This window comes from Coccinella septempunctata, chromosome 6 (genome assembly GCF_907165205.1).
Source record: "Coccinella septempunctata chromosome 6, icCocSept1.1, whole genome shotgun sequence".
Taxonomy (NCBI): Eukaryota; Metazoa; Arthropoda; class Insecta; order Coleoptera; family Coccinellidae; genus Coccinella; species Coccinella septempunctata.
This window is the reverse complement of record NC_058194.1, coordinates 14,333,106-14,349,439: the sequence shown is the minus strand read 5'-3', so window position 1 is coordinate 14,349,439 and position 16,334 is coordinate 14,333,106. Positions and strand designations below refer to the sequence as shown.

Genomic DNA, 16,334 nt, shown 5'->3' with positions numbered 1-16,334 from the left:
AATGTGATACCTATCAATTGTTGAGCAATGAATATCCGTAATATCTCGAAGGCATATTTCGTTCGCTTACTTCACCCATAATTATGTGCCGGAGACATGAGGAATAAAATAAGCAGAAATTTTAAAGGCGAAAATGTCAGTGAGCAGTGAGAATATCAGTTACAAGTAAAGACAATTAATTCAAAAATATCCAGACACCGGAGTGACTTCTGGCTAAGAGTCGCTGATTATCGCGCTAAAAATATATGAGGGTTAACAAATCTCGCTCCGTTTCACTGCAATCCCCAATAATCCTCCGAAACTTTTCGACGTTCTTCTGTCACGAAATCCATTAATAATTCTTCAAACTTTACAGACTGCACGGAAATTGTTCGAGAAACTCTTCTCTCAGGTTGAATTGTTTCATCTGTATAGATGTGTTCGTCATAAGGACTGAGGATGAAAAATTTCATTACAAATTCGACTGGAAATGTGATTTCGTATCACCGATCCGAACAATTTCCACTTTGACGATTCGTGCATATATCAATGAAACTACATCCTCCCTCTCAACTTCAGAACTTCTTCAGGAGAATACTGTATTGATGGCCCTTCCCCTATGGAATGTATTGAATTCTTAAAATCCAATTCCTCTAAGCCCTCTTGTTTTATTGATTAGTTCATAGTCGTTTTTCTCTAATGGAGCGTCCAGACGAACACTCCGCAAAATGTGCACATCACTACATAGAATTCGATGAATCCTGTTGTATTGTGGAGTTTTCCAGATTCACGATATCTCAGTAAAATTGCAAAAAGGAAAGTGTCAAACAAAATATGAGTGAAAACTATTATTAAATTAATACAGTGTGAAGAATTTTGTGCAGTATTCACCAGGAAGAAAAAATATGAACATTCATTATCCAAAAACTCAAAAATTTCCCTATTGTACAAAAATTTTTTCAAAACCCAAACCTTCATTCATCTTTGTTGTATGGCTTGTATGTTTGTATGGCTAAATTGAAAATTTCTGATTCTCAGATGCGTTCAATCACTGAAGTGACGAATTAATATGTTCAAATATTGAATTGATGTGGCCGAAACTTGATGAAAATTCATAATTGAACTTGAAACAGAGTATAAAATGAATTTTTAAACCACGGCACGTGTTTCGCTATCACAATCACATCTTCAGTTTACCTTCACCCACCTGAAGATGCTATTTTGATAGCGAAACACGTGTAGTGGCTTAAAAACTCATTTTGTGAAAATCGTTTAATCTGTTTCAAGTTTAATATGTTCAAGTTATTCCTTTATGAACACGATATTCGATCGATCCAGAAAGGCCCTTATTAGTCATATTCGGTTGATTATTTCTAAATTCTCATTAATCGATGAATCAGGATCATTTACGTATCGCCGGATATCTATGAATAAAAGGCTTGAGCAGAAATTAACTCAGATGCTTAATATCCACTTCTCAACTCAGTTCGATAGCTCACCGCAAAGTATAGCAAAGTAAAATCGGTTAAATAAATTCAGGCCAGTCAAAATAAATAATCGGATCACTTTTTTTATTATAGACTGGAACGGGACCAATTAATGTTTTCATGTATAAAGGCGAAGCCTGTTACATTCACAAAAACAACAGTATATGTTGACACGGAAAACAGCAATAACATTGAAGTAACACATTGAAGGAGCCAACAGCAGTAATAAAACATTAAATACTATAGTATAATTTAAAGACCCCAAAGGCAACGGGCAATCAGTTTCATCAAAACTGAACGAGTAATAAAAAGTGAACTCTTGAAGTACTTCAAAAAATGATGGATTGTCGCTCTTGGCATGAGATATCAGAACCCTTCCATTCTCTTCCTAAAGGTATGTTCACTGAAGATGTTCTATATCTCAACAGGAGGAAACCGGCTGAACTGGGCCCAAGAAAAGGAAGACATCTCTGAGCCTACGTTTTGCGCATAAAAATGCTACTGAACTAAAACGGCTAGAAAAAGGGTACTGCCCGATACGTCGCCAATAACTATTATATTTTGAATAATATTAAACCCTGAATATCAAATACTGTTATTCTTTCATAAGTCACACAGGGTAAATACTTATCATTCGATATAATATATGTATAATATAAGGAGGATGAATATTAGACATACAGTAATCCAAGGTGTGTTCCTTGGGTATATAATGAAAATATGAAATATGAAACAAATGTATCTTTTTTTCCTGAACAAGTCCTAAAGGAACCCTTTACTTTAGGCTTTGATGATCGAAGCTGAGTGAACTAACTAACTATACTACATTCACTTTCATTTTAGCACTCGGTTGGCCATGAAATAATTTTCTGAATGTTGGCACTAAGATGTCTAAAAACATGGTGCATGCACTGATTAGATTTTGTTTTCCCGCTTCGAAAATAAAAGATAAGTTTCGTTTTTCCCACTGCAGGTAGCGCTATTTAGAAATTGACAGTTGTCAATTGATATTTGAAAATAATTTGAATGAATTCCTACGACGGATGTGTTGTATTTATAAGTGATTATGGCTGTGTTAAAATGTATTAGTTTCGAGAAAGGGTGTACAAAATCCATTTTATTCAACATGTCGTTCAGTTTTCTGTATGGGTCAATCAAGAACTACAGCTAAGAATTCGGTGTTGTTGGACTATCACTCTTTGTTGTTGGAAATTGAGGCAGAGCCAAATCAGATGAACATTCGGGACGGATAGAGCTATCACTTTTATGGCAACTTCAGCAATATTCAATCAAAAGAACTGTATTGAAAATACGTGATGTGAATTGTGAGCATGTATTGAGAAACAGAAATACGTTAATCTGTTCGAGTCTGTTCTTCAAATATTTTTCACAAGTATAGTGAAAATTTCGTTTTTGTCATAGAAATGACATATTGTGAATATATTGAATATTTCGCCAATCAACTATGTTTTATTGAAATCATATTGAATTACCTTCCTCACGAATACAATTTGTTAAACAAAAATTACCTTGAAGATTCAAGTGTAAATCACAAATATTCGTTAACAGCTGAGAAAATAGTCCGGTTCATTTCTATTGGATACTTTGATGGGTCAGGAACACAGAGATGACTGTAATCTGTGATCGATATCAACGTAGAACAAAATAAAGCGAGAGAGTAGCATTAGATTTTCTTTCATATCACAAGGATAGAACATGGTGGCGCCGCCACGAAACGAATCTCTTATTTTCGATTGAGTCTAATGTCATTAAATTCAAAAATTGACTAGTGCATGTTTTTGGACATCTTAGTTGGCACTCATGAAATGTCCTTAATGGCATAACACCGTTGTCACAACTTATATTTCAATTAATATCACAAAAATGCCGAAAGTGATTGAAAAAAAAGAAAGAAGACAGGGTTTCAGGAAGTGCTATTCAGAATTCAGGTCCGCTCATTTCAAATAGTAGGTAACCCTGATATTCTAATATCTACAATATATCAGACGGAGCATAAATATTCAATGTAAGTGAATTTATATAATGTTTCATCTGAATCTAAACGACTTTTAGTTCAGCTGAATATTTCCACTATCGTGAATGAATGTGGATGAATATGAATGAATTCCTTCTATCGGGAGACCCAAAAAATTGACATTCTATTCTAGAGTGAACGAGTGCGAAAAATTACTACAGGTTCTCGATGAAAGTCACCGTAGAATATTTTCCAGAAAATTAATTTTTCTATTTTTCATTTGGATTGTCCTAAACGTTGTAAATATCTTGAGGGATCGATAAATATATATGTAATTAGTAATACAGTAGAATCCGCTTATAATGACATTGAGGGGAAATGAAAAACACGTCATAATAACCGGACGTCACAAAAAGCAAAATTGATGATATTTTTATGGATTCAATTTGAGAGAAAAACGACAAATTATATGTTTCCTTTATTGAAAAAATTTAAAATTATCAGCTTCTTTAACAAAAACAACTAAATATGAAGAACTTTTTCGTTTTCAAAAAAAAAAATCAGTTATATCTCGTATCGTATCAAACCTCTTCGCATGAAAAGGGGTGGGGTGGCTAGAGAAAACGATCGAGATGTCACTATAACCGGAGAAATTTTCTACAAATAATGTTGTTGTATCTGAAATCATGTCATTGTAAGCGACATGTCGTTATAAGCGAAGTCATTGAATCCGAATCCTGTTGAAAGGAGTTTTGAATGAAACCAAACTTAACAGTGCAATTGCGTCATCATAAGCGATTGGTCAATATAGCCGGCGTCATAATAATCGGATTCTACTGTATTTTATCAAAGTATTGAAAATAAACAGCCATAAATACGAGCCAGTTGTTCATTGTTAATTCATGCGAAGATGAAGTTCCTCTTGCCTTGAATCTTCCTTTAATTCTTTTTTGACTTTCATTGATGCAAGATGATTTTTGTTGAAGGATTTAACATTCTTGTAATTATCCGTTAATTCTTTCGAGAGATAACCATTTCCAACCACTGCATTATATCGATTGAAATTTATTCTGGGAGGATTCTGCATTTCTTAATAAACTTTTTAGGGTTTTCACTCCCAATCTCTGAAACAAAATCAATTAAAAATGAAATCAACGATTTGCTCTTACGAAAAGACTACAGAGTACAATATGCCAGCGTATATCTGCTTTATTGACCTAACAAAGGCGTTTGATAGAGTCCGGTTGGGAGACATTCTACATATATTAATGAAAAATAAGGCACCAGCAAACATAACGAAGATAATCCATAACCTAAATAACAATAACGTAACAAAGGTCAAGGTAGGAGATCAATTCACTGAAAATATCCCAACACCGGGAGGAATTAGACAGGGTGACAGTGTAAGTCCCTTTTTGTTTAATCTCCTCATGGATAAAATTATAAACAATGTAACATGTCTCAACCTCGGATACAGACTAGGCAACAAAAGAGTTGGTATGGTGTGCTACGCCGATGATGCAGCAATTAGATATTGCCGAATCAGAAAACGACCTACAGAGACAACTCTTCCAGTTCTTTCTAGTAAGCCGCCAACTCAATATAAAGATTTCTATCAGCAAAACCAAATGTAAGACAATCGCGAAGGATCCGCTCAGATGTAAGCTGGTGGTGGAGGACAATCCCATAGAACAGGTGATGCAATTCCGATATCTGGGCATAGATATATCAAGTACCCACGACCCAGTGAGACCTAAGGAACCAGATTAACAAAGCATCCGCACTATCAGGATGCCTACAAGATATAGTCTGGTACAACCCGTGCATGCGCAAGGATAGCAAAATTAGAATCTACAAGACTAGTATCAGACCCATCATGACGTACGGCACGGAAGTCCGCGAGGACACGAACAAGACGAAACACATGCTAAGGGTGGCCGAAATGAAAAAACTGAGAACAATAGTCTGGAAAACAAGAAGAGACAGAGTAAGAAACACAGATGTCAGAGAACAGTGCGGGATACAAGATATTGTAATATGGGGAAGATAGAGGCAGTGGTACAACCATGTAAGACGAATGGACGAAAACAGACTTCCGAGAATAGTTCTAGAAAACAACCCGTCCGGCTCAAGACCTCCCGGGAGACCACCTAAAAGAAGGAAAGATAGTTGGCAATCTACCTCTCAGAAAAAGATGCAGGGGCAACTTCAGAATTAACAGATCAACAGATCTCCAAGGAGTAGAAGAAGAATAAGACAACTGATTTAATGTCTTCAACCTTCAGCCAAAAAAGATAACCAACATTAACTCTCCTTAAGCTACTGCTTATTATTCGTCAATACTCCAATTTTCTTCCATAGCAAAAATAAATATATTTAAAAAGTGATCTCTTGTAGTTTCCATACAAATAATGTATGCCTTCAATCAGTTCGTATAAACGTCAATTATGTTCGTCACATATTTTCCGAAGTAATTCGACAATGTGATTAAATTCGTAGTTACTGAGACTTTTACGTAAAACGGACAACATAGTCCATAGATTTAAAACCCAAAAATGTTCTGACAAGCGTCATAACCTGACATTTTCTTACTCTACAGAGTGGAAAGTGTCATATTTCCATGGCCAACCGAGTGCTAAAATAAAAGTGAATGGAGTATAATTATAATCACAACTGTCCGCGGTCATACACTATCGTTCGAATATAAGTTTTCACAGCAAATAAAATAAAAAAAGATTTTAAGTCGAACAAAATGAGAAAGCACTATTAGCAGATAGTAATTTGCAAAGTGCACTGGTATGAAGTGAGCACCCAATTTCAAACCCATTCGAATCCAATAGTTTCATTTTCCCGTTTTTAGATTCGACATAATATCAAAAAACGGTATCAAAAATAAATGAAAATTCGCGGATTCATGTTGTGCTAAGGAATAACACCAACCTTATAGGTCCTTGGAATCAGAAGAATTAAGGGGTTGATAAACGAACCAATAAAAACGCGTGCCAAGCCGCAGGCAATGGCTTGTTTTTGGAGTGAGAATGTTGCTTTTTCCATGTATGTTTGTTAATGGACATTCTGTAAACAGTAAATGTCCACGTTTTAATTGGGGCTAAATGAATAAGAGGGTGAAAATGAAAGAGCCGAATAGCGGTTTCTACGTTAGAGCCTGAGGTCGAAGAAACGTGATGTTGAATGCAAAAATATACAGCCACCCTTTCATTCACGAGTATAACGGCATACTCATAGGTCAAAACAATATGATGAATCGTCAATAAAGGGTCTCTATCTTGTTCGAAATAATTAAAATAAAGTATCATCCCTCAAATTCCTATGTCCGCCAGAGTAGACATTTTTTCTTCAAGACTCTAGATGACTGAATTGTTGTCATTAATAGTTAATATGATATTGAGATCTATTGTGCCTTCTATAGACCATATTAGTGAGGTTAGAATCACTCAATTGGCGGGAGATCCATATTCAAATTTTTCTACATAGGAATCAACTTTAAGATGGAATGTCGCTAGCTAGAAGTAAATGTTAATATAAAGACATGCAAAATTGGGTGCCCCCATTATGAGAGGTTGTTTCCAAGTACATGTTATATCACAAAATAATTTTATATGTCCTTAAATCAAAATTGAACACATTATTATACGGAATATATCCGTATTTCGTAGATCATTTCTGCTATACGTCAATCATGAACCGTAACAAGGAAAATGACATGCTACGCTTGCGCGTTAGAATGATGTCAGCTTCAGAGGTTAGAAACGAAATGAAGCTACGATAAACTTCCATGGATCTTGCCGACCAATTTAATATTGATCCATTATTAAAAATATATACCATTTCATTTCGAAATTTTGTTTTCAACTTGTTAAGAAAGGATCATAGAACACATTCCGACAGAAATAAATCTTAAGGAATTCTCTAAAATATCTAAAAACAGGCGAGAAGTACGCGGCATTTTTAGTCCCATAAGAAATGCATAGGAAATTTAGGGACCAGATCCTCGAATGGATCGCGATTCAAAATTCCCGCCAAACCTCACTAATATGGTCTATTAGAGCTGTTCTCCCAACTGCGCCATCTACAGGTCGCCCTCCATGCCCAGAGTTCCAATGAACTCCAGTATCTGAGAGGTCTTCCAGGAGGCGTAGGTATTCCTGCTTTAATTTTCTCCTCCAAGATACAGTGACATTATACATCACAATGGCGACAATAGTCGATTTCAACCGTTAATGGAGTAATTACGTTTTCGTTTGATGGTCATGTCATTCAACTCGATCTGAAACGTTTTGTTCAGATGAAGATATCTAATTTGAAACATTTTATATATTGAATCAAACACTGTCGTATTCCTTATTTTCAAATATATTTTATACCGGGTAGCCCAACCCAGACGCGGGAGGGAGTAAATAAAGATATTTTGGAAATCTTTTCTTATGGTGTGTGTAGGGAGTTCAAAAGCACAATTTAAAATTATTTTCATGTTTATAGGGTGCTCGAAAACAAAGATATAGGTAACCTAAAGTTACATCAACTACAAATAATCGTCAAAAACTTTCTTCTTTCAAAGCGCACACCCGGTATTTCTATATCTCGTTGAACTTAAAAATTAATTTCTCAGCAGTTAAAACGATTATTTGCAGTTGATGTTTGAGAATTAATTATGATCACTCTGTATATTCCAGAGATATTCTTTTTTATGTGTAGGAGTAGCCAACTTGTCTTCTCGAAAAAATACTGTCTGTATCACTGGCATTTATACATTAACTGCTATTTGAAACAACTGCATATTTTCAATATTTCGCCATTATATCGTAAAGGATGCTTCTAAGGTATAAAGTGGTCTGAAGAAACTCATCATAATTTGAGCCATTTCATTTTTGAGGTCCAATACACGTGTTAAATTTAAAAAAGTATAACTTCGGGGTACATCTTTGTTTTCGAATACCCTGTATACATGACAATAATTTTAAATTGTGGTTTTGAACACCCTACACACCACAAGAAAAGATTTTCAAAATATCTAATAATTGGTAATATTATATAATCAATACTGCAGATAAGGCTTTTCTGAACTTGTTTTAATAGAACTTCAAACTTGTCATTCTTTAAGGAACTAAATACTCTCTATGCAGCTCAGCCTGCCCCTTTCTACTCCTCCACTCAAAAATTACATAAGTATACTTCATTCAATTTTATTTTAGCAGTCGGTTGGCCATGGAAATTTGACACATTCCACTCTGTATAGTACGAAAATGTGGGGTTATGAAGCTTGTCAAAACATTTTTGGGTTTTAAATCAACGGTATGTTGCCCGTTCTACGTAAAAGTTTCTGTTATTACGTATTTTATCACACTGTCGAATCTCTTCGTAAAATATGTGACGAACATAATTGAAGTTTATAGAAAATGTTTGAAGGCATACCAAATCCAGTTATTTGCATGGAAAATACAAGAGATCAGTATAATACCATAATATGCACTAGCTTGAGGAGAGTTAATGTTCGTTATCTTCTTTGGCTTACATCATTTGTAGATTTCAAAAATATTAACCCGAAGATGAAATGCATATGATGCAGTGGTTGGGAATGGGTATCTCCCGAAGGAATTAACAGATAATTACAAGAATGTTAAATTCTTCAATAAAAATCATCTTGCATCAATATAAGTAAAAGGAATTGAAGGAAGTTTCAACTTAAGATGCAACTTCACCGTTGAACAAAAATTTCACATTAATAAACAAGTAACAGGGCAACTTGCGCGTATTTGTGGCAATTCATCTTAATACATTGATGTAATAATAATAATTAGGTATTTATTAGTACCTTAAGACATTTACATAGTATATAGAAGTATATAGAACTTATTTTCCGATGACATTTATCGAAAATCCTGTAGTAAACTTTTCGCATTAATTCACTCAAACATAAAATTCTCAAATGCCACCACTTTTTTGGGTGTCCCAATAGAAGGAAATTCTTTGTCATCCTCTTCATTCACAATCTTTCTGATTGTGGAAATATTCCGCTGAAATATAAGTCTTTTAGATCCAGATGAAACATTACATATATAAAATCTCTTACATTGAATATGTTCGTTACCGTCTGACGTATTGTTGATTTTAAAATATCAGGGTATAACTATTCGAATGAGCGGACCTGAATTCTAAATAGCACTTCCTGAAACCCTGTCTCTTTTTTAAATCACTTTCGGCATTTTCGTAATAAAAATTGATATTAGTTGTGGCAACGACGTTATGACATTAACGACATTTCATGAGTGCCAACCTAACTTCGTTCTAGTTACAAAAACTTGAGAAAATTATTTCATGGCCAACCGACTGCTAAAATAAATTTGAATGAAGTATATATTCTCCTGAGATGTTGTATCGTCATTTTATTTTTCTGTAGATTTTCAGTAGAGAGGCAACCTAGAGTAACCAGATATACTAGGAACTGCGTCTTCCAGTGAAATTGAGGCAATTGCTCTCTTGGGATTCTTTCATAAGGCAGGTTCTTTCAAGTTTCGATACATCTGTAGAGACTGCGTTAACCTTCAACTCTTTTTCATTCCACCTCATTTTTCAACATCACTGGAAAAAATGAACCTGAAATATGAAACAAAAATATACTTTCAGGTTCATTATATTTTCATATTCATATAATTATTTTTGTTTTTACACTCACCTTGCTCCTTTTTATTCTTATTCTTTATGATTCATAAATCAATGTGAACAATGGTCCGAACACACACGTTTACTAAATAGCTAGTAATTGGTAATTCTAATAGGTACTGAACAGAATATTACATACTAACAATAAAAATTATACACGGTTGGATTTTCTTGATAATATACACATAGGGAATGAGATTACCAGAAACATTAACTGCTTGAATATACAGACGAATATAAACTTGAACAAATCATATATTCCTTTATTTAAGAGACTTTAAGGCATAAATTACTGGATTGTTCGGCTTCTTGTTCTAGTTGATGTGTTTGCTATTTGTTTGCCTATGAGTGTCACTTTTGTGTTTATGTGAAGAAGATTGATGATATATGTATAACATGGTTTTGTGATAGTGTTGGGAGAACTGCTTATCTATCGAAAATATTCTATGTCATGTTGTTTTACTTCTTTGACTTAGGCCCGGTACTTTCACCTTCGAATAAATTTTATTCAACGAATAATGACGTACCGACATTCGATCTATGACAAATAAACTTTTCTAATTAAGTTTCAATGACAAATTTATTCGATGAATAACACTATCTGAAAGTGAAAAGACTGCATTTTTACTAATCTTACGAATAAGACTTAATAAATGCGAATAAATTTATTTATTCGCACGTGAAAGTACCGGGCCTTAACCCAAGAAAAAATTGTTTAATTATGCAGTTTCCACAATTTCCATTAGATTGAGGACTAGAAAATTTGTAAAAGTAGGAATATTGGATGCATTTAGTTTATTTATAGGCGATGTGGAGATGTATCGAATAATTGTGTTTTGTCGTATTTAATTTGACAAGTACGGGATGAATTTGAACAAAACAACTTGTTATAATAATTTGTCAATATTATCGAGGTACTGAGGATGGCGATTGGCCGAAAGCGCTCAACCTGATAATTAAACACGATTTATAATGCTTGGAGTAGGTTCTGTTCAGTACCTATCATATCTGGATGAATTAATGAAAAAAGTGAGCACTTCAGAGGTCCAGATATAGCTAGCCGAATAAATTAGATAGTCGTTCCAACTTTTCCCATATTCACTTTTCTGTTTTCTGTTTAGGATGAACTTTTTCGATTTGAAATTTAACGGAATCAGCAGTGGACAACAATAGTGGGCTTTTCCAGTGGAACTGACCAACGAACTCATGACTCATTTTATGATATGAATGCTCTTTTGGCAATTAACTGTTCAGAATTCAATTCATTAATTCACCATTATATTGAGGTTTTTGTTCCGTTGAACGCAGGTTGCTGTCACAAACGGAATTATTAATCGATATTTGGCGAAAATTATTATCACTGTATTTCCTGCTCTTGTGGAAACCTATAAACACATAGCGGAAAAATTAATGATCTCGTTCGTGGAACTGTTATTTTCCGACACCCGAATGGGTCGGAAAATTATGCGAATAGTTCTGTTAATTGACGGATTCTTCAAAACTAGGTACACAATGTTTATGAACACGATTCAACAGATAATAATCTACCCCAAAAAATCCTATTCAAAAAAATTCCAGTAAAATGGGAATTAGGTAATACCGAGTTTCATAAAGCTTGATGGGGGAATCAACGCTTGATTGGCGAGTAGACGTCAATTTGTTTTCAATCGATAATTCACTAATGATCATTCAGAATATCATTCTCGGATAAAATTATTATGTTTATACTTCCTTTCAATTATTCTCAATTGATACTTCTTCAATATATTCAAAAATGAAAAGGTTTCAGTGATTTCGTTTAGAAATCCAGTGACTGTCAAATCGTTGATCGGACAATCAAAGTTTTATGAAACCCCATATAAGGATGCCATTTCTACAACAGTATACAGAAAGTCAAGCGATAGATAATTCATCACAATTTGGTAATGCAAATTCGCATATTGAGGTTTGCCACCATGCACTTTCTTCCTAAAACATTTTCAGCCTTCACCATTTTTAATTCTGTCATAATGTACAGATAAGTTCCAGATTTCTTCAAAATTCAATGTTATGTATTTTCATACTATCTCATCAAAGAAAAATATAAATTTTTGTATTGATTTTAAATTATTTCAGTTGGGAGAACCAAATGCTGGTTTCTCAGCTGAAAGAATGATTGTTTTATAATTAGTTTCAAGAATGATTATTGATTATGATTATTGAATTGTAATTAAGTATTGATTGATGTGAAATTGAAGTGAAGGAGATGAGATATTGTAAAAACAACCATATATTTGATATCATTGGACCATATTGAAACAGTAAGAAAGATATAAAAAAACTTGAAGTGTTGGTGCAAGAAAGAATAAAGGAATTGAATTAATGGAAGAAATCTTAAGTCAAAAGTAAACTTCACCAGAAGATAATCCAATGGGATATTTTCCTAAATTTCAAAATATATGTCATTAAAATCCATATAACTCAAATATATCGAAATATATTTTTTTCGAGTTTTAACATATTGCACGATAATTCTGATTTCAGAAGTGCTCTCTTATGAACATTCCACGTCGTTTTCACAATCAATTATGGTCATGAAAGTTTTCACCATAGACCTAATGAATATCAAATTTGGTGATCACATTTGATAAGAAGAGCAAACAATCACACAAAATGTCATCGGTCTCAAGAAGGTATAGACACAGATTACACAAACAATTTCATGTATTTTATTGATATCTTCTTGATCGGTTCCACTGTTGTCGAATTAACAAAAATTACTAGATTTTAGTAGAGGCATTCTAATACATTCTAATGTTTACTAAGTTTCAACGGGTATTTTTCTGAAATTTATGAATTTTGAAACGAATCTTTCATGTATTGGATAACTAATAGAAAAGGGTTTCCATAAATAATCTCACGTTCGATTTTGGGGTTTTAGGAAACTTTTCCATAAGTAATTCCAGAAAGGGTACAGAATTTGGTAAACTAAAAAAATTCAGAAATTTCAAAACTGTCAGACAAGACGTCATCTGTTTCGACATCAGGAAATAAGAAATACGGATATTCAGAAAGTGCACAGAGACTAGAGACATTATTATTTCATGAAAGAGTGAGTGAGAAGACCATATTAAATTAAAGTAACGTAATTTAGAAAAATTAGTCAAGGTGCTTTATGTATGAAGATTTTGATTTAAAAGAAAAATTTTGTTTTATTTCATTTGAATTTTTATTTCGAAGGAATGTGTTAGATGCGAACCCTCTTTGAGATAGAGTTTTAGGGAAATTTTAATGAAAATTTTAATTCAAAGAATTTTTAGATGTGGATTCGTTTGATTAGTCAATTCATAGTATTACAAAAAACGGACCATAACAGTAGGTACCTACTATCAATTATCATGCTATTTTCTGTTTAGTGTTTGTACCAAAAATATACAGGGTGTTTGTGAGAAGATGATCAATTTGGATATATCTATTCATCAGAACTCAAGGTTTTTCAAACTTCAAAACATATATTTTTCTTTATTTCAGTCGATTCTAAGGGTTACCTAAATAAACCCTATAACTAAAAATAAAACTTCCATGTTTATCAAGGAGGAATTTGAGCTAAGGGATAACAGCTATTGCCACATATGGAAACTCAAATTCAATATTGCAATAAATGATTTTCACATTTCATGAACTGGTCATAAAATCTCAATTCCAACAAATAGCTTATTAGGTAAAACTCTAGTAGTAGTCTAGTAGTCCAAGAGCAGGGGACAAAACTTAGCAAGTTTTTTATATTTTATTTTAGAAATATGAGTTGGTTTTGGACATGAGTCAGCATCCACGAGTTGATGTACATGAAATTACAATATTCGCACTTTGAGCGACTGCTGATTACCTCTGTCCTACTGAACTTTGACCTGTTTCATTCTCGAATAAAATATTAAGATCAAGCAGGAAATGCGTTTTCAGCAATTACAAAATTCTTAAACTGAGATGAAATAAATTAATCCAAACACTTAAGCATGCGTAAGAGTAAAAGTATAACCCGAGCCATGGTTGGGGTTTGAGGCTTATATAGAATAAAAAATATTTTCTTTTAGTTTGGATTTGAAGAAGTGTGATGAAAGATTGACGACTCGAGAAATAATGACCTCCTGAATTTTTATTTTTTGGTTTGAAAAAACGGATATCCCAGTATCTACATCTTATAGGAAGTATGAGTCAAAACAACACCATAAACTTCGAATCAAGATCCCTTTCTCCTTTTGAAGATTGTTCTCAAATGTATTCTTTCAGGAATAATCAGAAATGTAGAAAGTATAAAAGAACATAGCGTTTTGTGTATCCTTAAAATGATCGAGATCATGAAGTCTTTATTAACCACGAAAAAAAAATTTTTTTTATAACAAAATGAAGAAGGGGAGGTCTAAACCTCCCAAGTCGAACACACTTTCTGCAGATTTGTTTAGATATAGAATAATAGATGGTGACGATGAAACAGATTCGGTTTGAATAAATAATAATTCTGCGGGTTTCCAGAAAAAAATTACGAAATAGTTATTTTCCTATCAATCAACTATCAATTTATCCGGATCTGTAATCATCTGAATCATTAGCGCTCAATCTTGTAGTGAAAAACCTTTCTGCCTAATGGACCCACTTGACTTGACTACCGTCGTGACACAGTGGAGAAAATATTGAAATTTTATTCGTAGCTATCAAAATTATGTTGGATGTTATGTTGGACATATGAAATTCCCAGCTGTTCCGTATAGATTAATTGAAATTACATAATTTTGTGGAACAACGTTTAACAAGATGTAGGAGAAACGGAAGATGAATGATTCCGCTAAGAATGGCGTGAGTAACAAGTAGAAGACAAGACGAAGGGCGAGTCCAACGTATCGTGGTGCCACAACAAGTGAACTTCGCGAAGTTTCCGACAGTCTGGTGTCGTTAGGTATTTAGGAATCCGGTTCAAGAACTTTCCTCGTTACCTTCATTAACTCGTTTTATGCTGAAATTCCCAGTTTACAACGTCTGAACCTGCCGAAAGCACCTCGTCCTGTATTTGATGCAACGTCCTCGCGAACTGTGAATACAAATATTGATCGTTAAGGAGGTTTGCGGTCTTGTTTTACTAATTTTCGAGCGTTGGAAGCCAAGTGCAGCACTCAAACTACCAGATATTTCTCTGTTAGTACTAGAATTAATGTCATATTTTTCACGAACTTTCTGGAAGTAGCTTAACTTCTGTAGATGGGGTGAAACTGACACGTCATCATATTTTTTACTCTATTCTTTATGACTGAAGTAATGGGCACTGTTATGACTTGTTCGTCTGTTTAGAGAGAAACATAGAATCAATAAAGGCCGTTTTACACGGAAAGCCCATTAAAAGATTTCAGAGAAATATATGTTGGATTTGTTTGGAATTTTTTATAGAGACATAAAGCAAATGAAAAATCTTTTTCCAAATGACTTATGACTTAGTTATACTATATAGTCTATTCATTATTGCATTTTCAGATATAAGTATATTAAAATTCTACGTTTATGTCATCTACCATTCCCTACAGCTGTTTTGCATATTTTCGAGTTACGTACCCATAATTTTTTGGATGGTGGCTTGCCGTATGAAGGCTTGAAAGAAGCTGTCCATTTCAAGGAACAGAATGTTCAACCTCAGACATGTTTTATGTATTTCATTACCGAGAAAATATTCCGAAATGAAGGTTGAGAGTGAATTATTCACATATACTCCATTCACTTTTATTTCAGCATTCGGTTGGCCATGGACATTTGACACATTTCACTCTGTATAGTACGAAAATGTGGGGTTATGACGCTTGTCAAAACATTTTTGGGTTTTAAATCATCGCTATATTGTCCGTTCTATGTGAAAGTCTAAGTAATTAGGTATTTTAGCAAGGTGTTGAATCACTTGAGGAGAGTTAATGTTGGTTATCTTCTCTGGCTAAAGGTTGAATACGTTACATCAGTTGTAGATTTAAAAAAAAACAATCCGAAATGAAATACATATGATGCCCAGCAAACACAATTGCATAACATCAACGTATCATACATATTGCAACGTTCCGTGTTACATAATAATTAATAATAATAATAATAATAATAATGTTTATTCATGCTATTATCCTTGGATTTACATTCGTCATAGCAAAGTTCCGTACACGATCTATCCGTTATCTGTCCAACGAGAGCTCTATGTCCGCCTTTCG

The 16,334-nt window shown here is 33.8% G+C and overlaps 1 protein-coding gene across 1 annotated transcript in view; it reads right to left on the bottom strand.

Annotated features, from left to right (window-relative positions):
* The window catches only part of LOC123314905 (lachesin-like), a 488,081-nt gene that overhangs the window by 127,560 nt on the left and 344,187 nt on the right, over positions 1-16,334 (bottom strand). The window lies entirely within an intron of this gene.